Here is a 14,864-nt window from a genome sequence, read left to right as displayed (position 1 = left end):
AAGATCTTTAAAACCATTAAAGATGTAATAAAGATATTGCTTTTGAGAACTTGTCCTATAGGCTAGTAGTGACAACACAAAATTTTCTTCCCTCAATTTTATGCAATTGTAATGTAAACGTATTGGATGAGTGTGATGGAACTAATGTTAGATAAAGATATTTAAGTAGGAAAAGGCAAAATGAGGTTAACTTGCCCTCATCTTTTATGTCCTGCCTTGATGTCATCCAAATGACCTATTGTCAGAATAAAATTACCTTTATTTAAAATTTGGTGGTCAAGCAGGAAGTCTTGCTTATCAATGTCTGTCCTTGCACCAGGAATTAAAGAAGCCTATTCCCTCAGAAAAAAGGACATTCCCATTCAAAAAATTGCCCCCATAACCCTAACCTGATACCTGTTTGTCTTTAAACTTTCCACAGGAGGTCATTCCTCAGGCACATGAAGGCATATTCTCTCCCAGCTCCACATTTATCAGCAAAAAAAAGCAAACACCACCATTTCACAGGTACACAGTGTCTCACACCTATTACAGTGGGGGCAGTGGTGACCTTACCCTGGCCCAAGCCACCCGCGAGGAGCCTTTGATGTGACCGAAGCCTCATGTTTTAATACAGTCTAAACATCTCAAATTTGAACTGCATGAGTCCTCTTTCCAGCCATATTAGAAGTGATATCAAAGGCAGTCACATTTTAATGATCTTCATCCTAAGACAGGGCAAAGGACTAGGGTAAGCTTGGTGAGACTGTGTTTCTTCCCTGTTTATACTTCTTCTGCCCATCTACATCCATCTTTCTGTCCCCAACTTATCTCCATGCCACATGTCTATCATGGGCAGGATAGAATGGTTCCATGAAAAGAAAGAGCCTTCAGGGAAAATAAGCCCACTTCCTTTTACAAGTTAAAAAAAATATGCCACAGGAGGTAATTCTACATTGTCTTTTCCCAGCAGAGTGGGTGATGTTCATATTTGGGGTTAGGCACTTGGTGGATTTACAGCGCAGTGAGGGAGTTGTCACAGGAGGATGATAATTAGCAACTGGACCAATGAAACCAGGAGTTCCAAGTTTCATTTTACAGGTGCTTGTTTGAGCTGGAAGAAAGTTTAACTATCATATGGTACAAGAAATTTATTTTACAGATGAGGTTATTCTTGGTGTCAAATAGAGTGAAGCTCTTAAGGAAAAAGATTCAGTGATAAAATTATGTCATGTATGGGATGGTATTGAAAAGCTTTGAGGAACTATCTTTCCTTATAACACACACATGCACACAGAAGTTAATCTTATGTAAAGACACCTTGAAGGTCATTTTTACTTATGGACTCACATTAATAATAACAACACACATTTACTAAGTGATTATATGCCTCATACTCTTCTAAGCACTTGATAGATTTAATTCATCTAGCCTTGATGGCAACTCTCTGAGGTAGGTACTATTACTCTCATTCCAATGGAAAATTGGAGGCAGAGAGAAGCTAAGTAACTAACTCAAGGTCACCCAGCTGGAAAGTGGCAGGGTTAGGACCCAACATAGGAACTTGGCTCCTGTATCTGTGCCCAAATCTACCACATCCTATTATGTCTCTGTCAGTCTCTGACCAGATATGTAAGTTTTGTATTTTTTACTAGTTTTAAAATTGAAATGATTAGACTTGATTTTTTAAAAAGAAAAATGCACTTCTATATTTGTGTTGCTGTCATTGTGTCAGTACAATGACATATACATATTAGACTGATCAGCTTCTGTGCTTCCCTGCCAAGTAACAATATTTACAAGAAAGAAAACCCATCCAAAGCTCTGACTAAATTGTCCCATTTGTGTACTTCTCTGAGGGAAAAATGTCTGCGGAAATTTCTTGATGTGAATTTCTTTGAAATTGTTAAAGCCTTTTATTTATCAAACAGTGTAGACTGTTAAAAATAAAACTTCCTCTGTGCTCCAAATTTTGGCCCAGTTGGTTAATCTTTCAAAAGTGTTGAAAACAGGGCTTGAATTAGCAATTTTATCGGTTAATCCAGTCACTCAGCTTCAGTTCTTATCTGAATCCTTGGTAGTGCCAGCACTTCGAGACATCAGAAAAAAGCCGACTTGTCAGTGTGATAGTTGAGAGGACTTCTGTTGGGGAGAAAAAAGATCTCAGAAATGGACAGTATTAAGTGGCATCTGATACCAATCCAAAAGAAGTGATCTCACCAACAGAACCAAGAATACAACTTGGTTTCTCTTGCATGTCTCTGTAATCCTCTGTGGTATGTCACCTTTGTTAGGCAAGACAGAGTCTGCAGTCTTGAGGAGTGTGAAGACAGAACTTAAAACAAGTGAGATTTCCAAGCCAGTTAGTCACTGAGTTGAGCATAACCCTGGAGTGACTCTTCACTATGCAAAACCAAAGAAGAGTTTGGAAAATTAACATAGGGCTCATAGAATTCAGTTTCCTGATGGAAGTGAGAAAAATCTCAATGACATGAAGTTATTAATTTTTTGCCTTCTCTAATACAATCCAATCAGGGAGGCTTGAATCTTCTTCCAAATTCAGTTTATTTTTCCCTCTGGTATCCTTTATTGATTGCATTTCTATGAAACATCTTGTTTTTCTTGTATTTGAACTGTATTAAAATATATTACTACCTAGAAAGAAACCTTTACTTCTTCAGAAATAAAAAGCACTTAAGCTATAAAAAGAAGATCCATAATTTCATTATCTCAGCATGCGCCTGTTATCATTGCAACAGCAGAGCAAGTAACAGGGAAAAAAAAATTCCATAAGGGAGACATTGGAGCCAGGAGATATTTACCCTTGCCTAAGCAGTTCTGATGATTTGATAGTTGAAATGTTTATGCTTTTGTTCACTTAGATAACGTTCTTAGGACATCTATTTTAAACAACAGATAATCATAGTTAGTACTGAGGGGGCTGACATAGTGGTCATTTGTATCTGAGGATTATTAAAACAAACTTAGATGATTGTAGCATAGGGTGACAATTTTTGGCAAAGCAATACTTAGCATTTCATGCTAAAAATGATAGTGTTTTAGATTTATTATAAAACTACAGAAAAACACATTTTTCTTCAAAAGCAGAAGAGTGGAATATTAGAGCTTAAGGAAAATTTACTTTGTTCTTATTTTTCACTGGACTATGCTTGAAAAGTAAAGTTAGTATATGACTTTATTTTGTCTTTTGTTCAGTGTTCTTTCTTCTTCTTTATTGTTTGACCTAATTTTGAAGTAGCTAAAGTGCCAAAATCAAAGACCAGTTAAATTTTCCCTGAAGGCTATTGAATGTCATGCCATTATTCTAATAATAAGAGGTTTGTTTAGCTGCTTTGATTTCCACAAGCTCAATAGCTTTTTTTTTTTTTTTTTTTCCTGAGGGAAAAATCACCTCTTGACTAAAGTTTTCTCACAACTAAGCAAGTTAGATATCATGCCAATCTCTGACTTGGAGCAAGTTGGAATGGCTGCTGCTTTCACTTACTTACTGAGATATAGGAAATTATGAGCAAATAAAATGCAGAACTCAGCTTAATAGGCTATATTAAGCTTGTGTACATAAACGCTATGGGAGATTTGAATCTTACACTTTGCTAGTTCCAATAATGAGACACTGGCAACACAACTCTTGGCTCTTTGTGGAGCTGAAGGTTTCTCAGGATTTAATAAAAAGTATCAATTATGTATTATATATCTCTATATAACTCTCTATATGTGTGTGTATATATATAAATATATATAAATATATATATAAATATATATACATATATAAATATATATAATTACCAATAACTTCAACCAGTTCTGAGCAAGTTTCAAGCATCTCTTTTGCTAACCATCACCTCATAATTTCCCAGCTCATGCCCTCTGGTACCCAGACTCCTCCATCTAGCTGGAATCTAAACTATGTTGATTCATCCACCTTTCATTGTTCTTCCCTACTCTCACGTCCTCCCTTTCCTCCTTACCTGGCTTAAATTCTACCAGTGTAGTCACTTTCTTACATACACCTTTCCCCCTTTTCACTTTGATGTACCAACTTCTTGCCTGTTCTGATCCTGTGCAGGTAACGTGGCTGGAAAAATAGTCATAAGCAAGCTGACTGACTTCATTCAAAATTCATGCCCACTGGCCTCAAGTGAAATTTTAGATGACCTAGGGTCACCATCTTTTTACATTTCTCTACTCCTTTCTCTCTCCCCATTCCTAGGGAGGCAATAGTTTTTAACCATGGAGATTTTGTCCCCGGGGGACATTTGGCAATGCTGGAGATGTTTTTGGTTATTGCAGTCTCAGGGAGGGAGTGTTACTGGCATCTAGGTGGGTAGAGATCGAGGATGCTTCTAAATAACCCCACAACAAAGAATTACTCTGCCCTAAATGTCTATAGGGCCAAGGTTGAGAATCCCTGAATAGAGCATTTCGTATCTTCTCTTTCTTTAAACTTCCAACACTCCTTTCTGTCTATACTTTTAGCTAATGATCTTAATTCCTTTTCAATCTGAGAAAATAAAAGCAGTTAAAAGAGACTTACTTGCTCAAAATCCCACTAGCATACCTGCCTATCTTCATATGTCTATGCCTTCTTTCCTGTTATGCTGGATGCCCACCTCTGGTCCCACAGAAGGCTGATCCCTTTGCATGAGTACTCTTCAATCAGGAACAGAGTTCCAAGCTCTGGAAGGGTGACACTCTATGTTTGCCAAGACCACCCTGCTTTTAAACCCAACAACACTGAAAGGCAGCCCACAAATCTGAGGGGCATCACTTTGGGAGACATTCTGGTCATACAAGATGATGGTGACTATTGGACTGCCTGTTAATGACTAAATGGAACTCTAGTAATATGCTACTATCTTTTGACTCCTATTTTTCAGGTTATATCTACTACAAAGAATATAATCTGGGAAGGAGTTTCTGAGAACTACTAGGAATTCAAAGTGTGTGGTGTAAGTCTCAGTGTGCAACTGTAAATATTGATGATCAAATGCTTTGAAAGATTCCTGGTTATAACAGACAAACCATAATGGTAGCATGCCCAACATACCACAGAGTACTCTGCACCAGTGCATGTTATCATCATTTTCGTGAATGGAAAGCTATTAAGCAGAATAGAGAAAAACTCTGAAGTTCCTGATGGGATCAAAATAGTGGGCATTGCATGGTAGATCTGAGTTCCCCTGAGGAGTGGCCCTCCCCGAGACAGGAATACTGTGGCCTTATGACACACTCAAACTGAATGATATTTTGGTCTGACCACCACTCATCTAACCCCAGGATTATGTTGCACCCATCATTTTGGGGTACAAAATATGTATTCCAATTCTACTCAGACTATTAGCATGACTTGGCGATAACACACATGGTAGATTAAACAGCACTGGCCCACAAGACAGAAAAGGGCCTTCAAGGAGACAGGTGCTGGTCTAGATATCTTGGAACAAAGAGAATTTGCTTTTAATGAGGAGTTGTATTTTGAGGTAAAATATTTATTAGCTAGAATAAACAGATTAGGGGAAGTTTCCTTCCAGGAGGGAGGCAAAGGATGGAAGTCAGCTTGGAAAGATAATTAGTAAAGTGGGTCTGGCAAGCTCAACAACTAATGCCAGATAATCCTAAATCTACTCTTGGGAAAGGGCTTGTACTCTGACCCAATAGGGCCTCTTGACTATTTTAATTCAAATGAAGGATGAAGTGGTCATGGGGCAGTGACCCTTTATTCTAGTTGCTGAAGCTCGAGGGATTCACCTTTGGTAATCTTATGGTCCTCTAAACTAATGGAAGTTCCCTGGGGGAACTTGTAATTTGCATCATTGCAGTGTGACTGACTTAGTCCCCAGAATAGGTTGAAATAAAAACACATCATGTAGTGTAGTTAGTAGGGATAGGAGCTGTTCTAAACATCACTTATATCCTTCCTGCAGGAGGGAAGTAGCCCCTGCTACATAACAATACAAAATGGTAACCTGTCTCAGTATAGTTTGTGGGATGAAACAGGGTGGTTAACTTTGTCCCCAGTTACGTTGGAACCCAGAAATAACTGAACAATGGCTAATTGTAACAGTGTCTGTTTTTAATAAGATCTAGTATATGGGCAAGGGTTGATTCTGTTGAGAAGACAAAACAAATGCCTCTGTAGTTCTTACTGATCTGTTCTGTAATGAAACTGAATTATACCATGACCATACTGCAATATGGTATAATACTGGTGTTGTTGGTAATATTCAACTACCTCATGTAAACAAGTCTTATGATAATACTGATATTGATGACTAATCATATTGAGAAATTGAGTTACATCCTCCTCAGGATGTAATACCTATAGAAAATGGCTGACCTGAGGAAGAACTTGATACAGCTAGCCTAAAGCTGATTTCTATGCTAAATAGTTCAGTACAAGCTTATCATAAGATACAAATACCGGTAGACCAGGGGAAAACAAGAGTAACAAATTAGTGCAAGTATACAAAAAAAAAAGTATGGTTTTATAGGTCAAATTAGTTGTTTCTTTGAACTGGCTTCTCAAAATGTGAGCCATATTCACTTTGGTACTATTGCTACATCTATTCTATGAGTGCTGCACCAAATATAAATGTCCTGACAGGCATGATCAGTTTGCTGTAAAGGATATGTGTCAAAGACCAGGGGTTGACCTGTGGTATGATAAGAAAAATATTTGGTCTTTGTCTCTGGTTCCTGGCACAGAGCTAAAATCCTTATAATTTTCTGAGTGATTAGATTGATAGGAGCATCTTTTGTTCTAATTAAGTAACTCTTGAAGTTTCCCTAGAGAGATTTAGGATGGGGCCTGTAACCCAAAAGACCAAATGTTGATTAGCAGCTTGGACCTTTCAGTTCCAACCCGCAACCCCTGGGGAGGAGAAAGGGGCTGGAGATTGAGTTAATCACCAATGGCCACGATCATGGCTGGGTAATGAAACCTCCATAAAAAACCCTAAATGATGGGGTTTGGGAGCTTTGAGTTGCCAGACACACCCAAGCACAAGGAGGCTGGTGCACCCCAACTCCATGGGGACAGAGGCCCCCTTCTGTGCTTGTGACCCTTCCAGACTTCTTCCTGTATGCCTCTTCATCTGGCTATTCATTTGCATCCTTTATAATAAACTGAGGTAGTAATTGCAGTGTTTTCCTGAATCCTGTGAGTCTTAGCAGATTACTGAACCTGAAGTGGAGGGATTGTGGGAACCTCTGACTTTGCAACCAAGTCAGACAGAAGTGTGAGTAACCTGGGTACCTGATGTATATGTAAGCAGCATTTGAAGTGAGGATATTCTTTTGGGACTGAGTCTTTAAACCTGTGGAGCCTGACACTAGCTCTATGTAGTTAGTGTCAGAATTGGATTAAATTTTAGGAAGCCTAGTCAGTGCTAGAGAATTGGAGAATTGGTTGGCGTGAGAAAAAAACCACCCACTCTGCGTCTGTGCACTCTGAACACTGAGTGCCTTATGGCTCAGCCCTGGATCTCCTAAGTTCTCTGCCTACACATGTTTCTAATTGAAGATTGCATCCAGTATCATGGTTTTAATTATCATCCATATGTTCTGGAATCCCAGTTTTGTATTACTGGCCTGAATTTTATCTTCAATTCCAGGCTCTTTACCCAAGTGCCTTCTCTGTGTATCCACTTGGATTTCTAGTATGTATCTCAAGATAAGCAAACCAAACTCCTGTTCTTATCTCCCTAAACATCTTTCATAGTTTTTCTCAAAAAATGATAAGTTCATCCTTCCAGCTGCTATAGCCTAAAACCTTGGTGTTACTCTTGTCCTTATTTTGTGATCTCACATCCCACATTTAATCTATCAGCAAATTCCATTAGCTCTGTCTTCAAATCATCCCAGAATTTGACAACTTCTCACCATCCCCACTACTACCCTTCTGATCAAGCCTCCCTTATCTTTCACCTGGAATATTGCAAAACACACAATATAGGTCACTTTCTTTCCACGCTTCCCACAATCAAGCCAATTCCTCTATGCCTCCCATTTAACTCAGAATAAAATCCAAAGTCCTTAAAATGTCCTATAAGGCTGTAGATGATCTGGCTCCCATCTGAGCTACCAATCTCCCACACTTTCATGCCACTCCACCCCCTGCCTTCTTGCTATTTTTCTAACAGGCCTGGCTTGCTCCTGTCTTAGGGCCTTTGTACTTGCTCCTCCCTCCACCTGGAATTTTATTCCCCCAGATATTTTGCTTTTCTCTACAGCTTTTATCCCCAGATATTAAACCATATGTTTTACTTTTTTAAAAACAAAAAATCTATATTCCTCTATGATCATATAAGCTTCCTAAGTCTTATAATCTTTTTTGGAGGGTGGGGGCTCTGTTTTGTTCAATGCTATATCCCTTGCATCAAGAATAGTTCTGGCACATGGTAGATATATGGCACATGTGTTAGAAGAATAAATGAGTAAGAAAATTGTATCTGAATCATACAAACCATTCAGTGAAATAACATCTTGCTAGTTTAAGAAAAAAATCCTAAGTGACAGTACTAAGGCAATAATGCTTTAGTGAAAACAGTGGGGAGTGGGGAAAAAGAAAACCACAGCTGTTGACTATTTACTCTGTTCAGGTACTATGCTAGTTTCTTTATATACATATCAAATTAAATATTTACGTTAGTTCCTGTGATGTGGGTATTCAATAATTTTATAGAAATAGTAACTAAGAGAAGGGTCACGTGGCGGCTGGGCTGGGGAAATGGCGGCTTCAGGAGAGAGCAGGACTTCAGGTGGCGGAGGCAGCACCAAGGAAGCATTTATGACCTTCTACAGTGAGGTGAAACAAATAGAGAAGAGAGACTCGATTCTAACATCGAAAAATCAGATTGAAAGACTGACCCATCCTGGTTCCTCTTACTTCAATTTGAACGCATTTGAGGTTCTTCGGATAGATCCTGAAGTTACAGATGAGGAAATAAAAAAGCGGTTTCGGCAGTTATCCATCTTGGTGCATCCTGACAAAAATCAAGATCATGCTGACAGAGCACAAAAGGCTTTTGAAGCTGTGGACAAAGCTTACAAGTTGCTACTGGATCAGGAGCAAAAGAAGAGGGCACTGGATGTAATTCAGGTGGGAAAAAAATACGTGGAACACACTCTGAAAGAGTGAAAAAAAACAATTAAAGAAGGAAGGAAAACCTACAATTGTAGAGGAGGATGATCCTGAGCTGTTCAAACAAGCTGTATATAAACAGACAATGAAACTCTTTGCTGAGCTGGAAATTAAAAGGAAAGAGTGAGAAGTCAAAGAGATGCATGAAAGGAAACAACAAAGGGAAAAAGAGATTGAAGCTCAAGAAAAAGCCTAACGGGAGAGAGAGTGGCAGAAAAACTTTGAGGAAAGTCGAGATGGTAGTGTGGACAGCTGGCGAAACTTGCAAGCCAATACAAAGGGGAAGAAAGAGAAGAAAAATCGGACCTTCTTGAGACCACAAAAAGTAAAAATGGAGCAGCGTGAGTGACCACCCGAGGTCACAGGCACAGAACCTTCCCCCTGCTATCTCCCTTCCTGCTTGGAAGGACTCATTCTTTCCTCCCACTTCCACCCCAACCTAGAGTAGTATTTGCTTTTTAGTCCATTTTGTTTTCAATACAATTTAATATTGATCAGAGTAATTCTTTTGTACATTGAAATGAGGGGCTTGGTTTAAAAAAAGACCTTCCCCTCTCCTTGCCCCTAGAACAACCAGGATTAGAAGGTGCCACCATTGGTGCTGCCTTCTCTTCCCACAACTTGTAACTCAGTAATTTGTACTTCGCTGAATTGTGATGGTTAGAAACTTCGTGGATAGTTTGTGGAAATCATCCAATTAAACATATTGCTTAAAATGATGTTGCTGTGACTTCAGAGACAAGCCTGGAAGGGGCACCTTAGGAAGCCTCTTCATTTCAGTTGCTTGCTTCTGGGTGTGCTCCCTTCGAAGGCCCAGATGAGACAGGGAACACTTATGGGCACACAGAGCGGCATCTGATGCCCTGTTATCCTGTGGTGTTTGGCATGTGTCCCCCATCTACTGACCAATCAGCGTGACATGAAGCCCACACCACCCAAACTTTTCACTTTCCAAAGAGCTAGCCATCCTCCACCCAGTACCATGTCCTAGCGTGTCTGCATTTGTTAGTGGTAATATTCTTTATGTATAATACATTTTTATACCCCCCTCCAAAAAGAAATAGTAACTAAGACTCACAGAAGTAAAATTATAGCTAAAGGTCACATGATTGCTAAGCAGAATAGACACATCTTAAAGCTAATATTGATTCAAAATATCATAAACTTTTTATGTTATCATGCATTTTACAGAGAGGCTGGGAAATGCTAAGAGATACTGAGATGGGTTATTAGTGCCATACTACCCTTTGATAGGCATTATTGAGTTTTGATCTTTTTTTCTATGCTTTCTTAAAAATATTTACATCTTTAAGTAATCATGTATCACAGAATTTAGATAACATTCATAGGGAAATAAGAATCAAGTATTTAATGAGAATTTAGTGTCCTATTAATTATATTACATTCTTTATTTTAGGTTCTCTTGTTGGGAAAACCTTTACAAGGCTGTATTATATACAGTGAAATAACATTGAAATGTGGCAGGATCTTTTTTTGAAGCTGTAGAAAAGCTATTTTTGTGGTTTAAATAATTTTCTAAAGTTGCATTGAATTATGTATTTTGATAGCCTCTGTTTTCTGTCTTACTGTATGTATGCCCTATACAAACTATAGTGTAACAATATTTACTTTCATTTGAATTTGTTACTGGGCCCATGAAGATGTTTCTTGACCCTTACCCTTATAAACTTTTAAAGGAGTTTGTGTGTACCCTATTAACAGAGAAAGTGAAAAAGTAGATAGTATTCAATTATTTCAGTTGATGATGAAGACATGTTCCCCTTTAGAAGAAGGATATTTTATAAGCCTTACAATAAATTAATTTATATTTTATTTTTGACTTTATCATCATCAATTTGGGGCAAAAAATTAATCATTTTGTATGCTAATAGAGGTCAATGACTAGATACCAGTATCTGATGATTCACACCAATTCTTTTATTTTGTAATGTTTTAAAGGGCATTTATTACCTTTCACAGTATATCTTTCTATGGGATGTGAGAAAGGTTTATTACATGGAAGAAACTCAAAGATATTAACTTGATGGGGTTGAGCAGCACAAAATCAATGATCCATCATTTTGAATAGTAGCTGTAGGTCAACAAATAACTGTGATGAAGAAAAATGCTCTTTTTCCTAATAACAGCATCACAAAGGTCTTTGGATCATATTCTGTCTAATATTGAAAAATGAAAGTTATATAAAATAGTAAAAATTTGAAAGCATGGTCTAACCACAGCTTGGGATTAAAAGTTACAATATTGGAGGATTCCGTGAACATGGAAAATTGTTTATAATATAGTGCCAAATTAAAAGGCTATAAGATAATGTGTGCAATAAGGTATACCTTTTGAAAATATATATTCATATTTGCACATAAAAATGTTGAGTGTTTATGCTTGAGATGTGATATATTTCTTCAGGTTACTGTGGTAACTCCATTAATTTTACTGAGTTTAATTTGCTGAATTGCTGGCTGTAAGGTGGCAGGATGGGGTGGGGGCTATTCCACATAGTCATTCAAAGATTCAGGCTGATGTAGACTCTACAGTCATTAGCTCAGGATTTCAGTGTTTGTTGGGCATTGTCAATCAAATGCAGGTGAGAAAGGAGGGAGCGGAGAAGATCTTTGGAGGGTTTTATGGGCCAGGCTAAAAGTGTAGCAAATCATTTCTGTTGCATTAGCCAGAACCCAGTTGCATGGCCACATGTAATTGTAAAAAGGATAGAAAGTATGGTCTGCTTTCATGCTTAGGAGAAAAATAAGATGGGTTTTGGTGAGCACATAATAGTCTCTGCCTCAGGTGAGATCCTGAGTAATATGTTTAGTCATTCTAAGGCTTTGCTCTGTTTATAAGAGGTTGTTGGATTTCTGTTTCTCTGCTTAAGTAACAGAGCAACATATATCATCACTTGATTTTGTATCAGTTCTCATTATTATCGCTACCACCAGAATGTGAGGCTGGCATCAGGGTTCTATATGAGGAGCCTACCTCAGACTCTACCTGGGATTAGATTTTTAATATGATATTGGTCCACTCACACTCTGCTGTATCAACCATTATTTCATTGTGCATAGGAATCTTTTCAACTTGCCATCAATCCCTTGAACATCATAAACCATGAGCCATAATAACATGTGACCACAAGAATACGATGGCCAACTGCATGCACGTAAGTTTTCTATACTTAGTGCATTTTCTATACTTAGTGCATTACTCTATACTAGAGTAATATTGATTGATTGATTCATTCACAGTCTTTGTGAATTTTTCTGAGTGCTTTTCTTTCCTTAGTTTATAAGCTGGGATCCCCTAAAGGCAGAGACATCACTTTTGTTCTGTAAATCTCTGTTGGTATATACTTGGCTGATTAATTTTTAGTCTCCTTCTGCTGTGTGATGAGCTTCTGTTGCTCAGACCAACAACAAGCTTATGTGGACAAGGCCAGATGGAATGATCTCTGGGTTTACAGATAGAAGACCCAGGTTCTAGTTAAGCCTGGGAAATAAACAGCTTTCTGACAGGTCCATGGACACAGTGATGTTCTCTAAACTTTTTTGGATGATTTAGGAGAGTAGTATTTCCTCTCTGTCCTCTATTTCTTAATCTGTAAAATGAAGCTAATAATACTAAAACACCTGCTCTTTCTCTGATATAACTGTGAAGATCAAATTGCTCCTCATTTTCACTTATGAACATAAAGGATGTATGTAATATATCTAGACTTTAGAAATATGAACTTCTATAGTATTCAATTAAATCCTGCTAGATAGTCTCTCTAGACACATTCTTTAGTCTTGTCCATTTGGCTTTGTCATCCAGAAGGCTTATCTCTGTGAATTACTTATTAACTAGGCTCCCTTGACCTATGGGTTAGCTCAAAAGTACCAGCAAGAGATTAGATGGCTACAGGAAAGAGAATTGGGGTATTTATTCCACAGCTGTATCTTTGCAGGATTGCAGGATTGCGAGGTGTCAATTGCTGTGTTCCTTTACCAAAAGCCAAAATTCATATTTGGAGGGCTCTCCTACAGTTACAACTTTCACCAAATTTCTAGAATTGTTCTTTCACCTGACCTTGCAAGCCTAAGGGTGGTGGTGGTCTTAGGGTTGCTAACCCTTGGATGTTTTTCAGTCGTCCCTTATGGTTGTCTTAAACCCAGCTTACACATTTGTAAGTGGCCCCTTCATTAATCTCAGATCAATCACTCCTTTTTTGTGTGCTATCTGTATCCTATTGAGATTCTGACCCATGAAGAGATTTCTTCAGAGGTGGAAGGAAAGTTCATATTCCCTTATGTGCATTATGCAGTAGCAACGTGTGCTGAGTCTATATACAGGAAGTGGAAAAACATTCCTGACATTTAGGATCTTAAAATTTCATAGATGTCATCAACTTTGAAGAAACAATGAAAAGGCTATAAATATTGAGACAATTCAGATGTAAATTATTTATAAGTTGTGCAAATATTGTGTATGCCCAGTAATAAAAGACATCACACACCGGGACCTGTCGTGGGGTGGGGGGATGGGGGAGAGTCAACATTAGGAGAAATATCTAATGTAAATGATGAGTTAAAGGGTGCAGCACACCGACATGGCACATGTATACATATGTAACAAACCTGCACATTGTGCACATGTACCCTAGAACTTAAAGTATAAAATAAATAATAAAAAAAGACATTATGCATGCAACTGTGTACATTCAGGCCAGCTCCTAAACAGAAATCTTTCCAGTTTTTTCCTGTTTGGGAACTTTTGGTCAGCTCCTCAAATAAGTTGCATTTTTCCTCTGAAGACTTCAGCTTTGGTACCCTTTTAAAAAATGTTTCTCTGACATAACATAGTGGTTCAATGGGTAATTAGGTTGACCCTGCATCCCAGTTTGACTGAGAATTTCAAGTTAAATACCAGTTTAATTATTAGGAGTACCCCTTACACTCTTAGAAGTTTCCCAGTTTAGAAGAAAACTTGTATACAATGATCTTTTACTAATATGGAGATCTTGGAGTATAAGCTTGTATAACCTGCGAAGTTTCAAATGCATGGTCTCATTTGGCTATACTGCTTCTTGAAGGTCTGTGGTCTTTGGTTTGTTTCTGTGGTTGGTTACCAAAACATGGTAGACATAATTTAATGGTCACTTAATTTTTCTCTTTTTTTTTGCCCTAGGTTTAACAATTCCAGGTTGAAATAGTTTTTCTGCAGGCTTATATAAGTCCTGCATTTCTTCCTAAAGCAGCAAAGTTCTTTGCTTTCTTAACTATAAGCTGTTCTCTGATAGTTTGAATAGCAATATGTTTTTCTTCTTGTAAAAGTTGTTCTGAATAATTTTTTTCTTTGCTTTCTGTGTTGCATCCTGTTCTCCAGTTTTAAATGTATCAGGATACTTCTGGGTTTCTCTGTGTAGCATGTAGAATTTGTTTCTTACTTTCCAAATTCCTCATGTTTTTGAACTCTATTCCTCTAAAAAGCCTCAATTTTACTTTATGATTATACTCCCCCCTTAAAGTCCTAAGTACAGTTATCCCACATTTTGCTCAATATAAACATTCATAAATTTAAAGCTAACTTTGTATTATAAGTGGGTCAAACCTAGGAGATGGTAGAATTTTGATCCCTTTTAGGATTCTAGGGAGAGGGGTTTTCTCCATGATACACCATTGAAGGTTTCTGAAATATGAAGTCATAGGTAGAATTTGATCTTTTATGGTCA

At 37.8% G+C, this 14,864-nt stretch overlaps 1 pseudogene across 1 annotated transcript; it reads left to right on the top strand.

Moving 5' to 3' along the window:
* Positions 1-8,707: 8,707 nt before the first annotated feature.
* On the top strand, positions 8,708-9,781 carry LOC117064475 (annotated as a pseudogene). The gene has a single exon (XR_004429481.1). The product of XR_004429481.1 is annotated as a dnaJ homolog subfamily C member 8-like (transcript).
* Positions 9,782-14,864: the final 5,083 nt, after the last annotated feature.

The sequence above is a fragment of the Trachypithecus francoisi genome, unplaced genomic scaffold (assembly GCF_009764315.1).
Source record: "Trachypithecus francoisi isolate TF-2019V2 unplaced genomic scaffold, Tfra_2.0 Lachesis_group2, whole genome shotgun sequence".
Classification (NCBI taxonomy): Eukaryota; Metazoa; Chordata; class Mammalia; order Primates; family Cercopithecidae; genus Trachypithecus; species Trachypithecus francoisi.
The sequence above is the reverse complement of the archived record's forward strand: the minus strand, read 5'-3'. Positions and strand labels throughout refer to the sequence as shown.